This window comes from Cebus imitator, unplaced genomic scaffold, assembly GCF_001604975.1.
Source record: "Cebus imitator isolate Cc_AM_T3 unplaced genomic scaffold, Cebus_imitator-1.0 Scaffold379, whole genome shotgun sequence".
Classification (NCBI taxonomy): Eukaryota; Metazoa; Chordata; class Mammalia; order Primates; family Cebidae; genus Cebus; species Cebus imitator.
The window spans coordinates 363,639-363,955 of record NW_016107694.1 but is presented as its reverse complement, the minus strand read 5'-3'; positions in this window follow the sequence as shown (position 1 = coordinate 363,955).

Below are 317 nucleotides of genomic sequence, written 5' to 3'. Positions count from 1 at the left end.
AGCAAGTGATCCACCCACCTTGGTGGAGGTTGCAGTGAGCCTTCAGCCTTGTTGACTGAGCAAAATTCTGCCAAAAAAAAAAAAGAAAAAAAAATCCAGCTGGGCTCCGTGACTCATGCCTATAATACTAGCACTTTGGGAAGCTGAGGTGGGCAGATCACTTGAGGTCAGGAGTTCAAGACAAGCCTGGCCAACATGGTAAAACTCCATGTCTACCAAAAATACACACAGAAAAAATTAGCTGGGCGTGATTGCGGGTGCCTGTAATCCCAGCTACTCGGGAGGCTGAGGCAGGAGAATCACTCTAACCCAGGAGA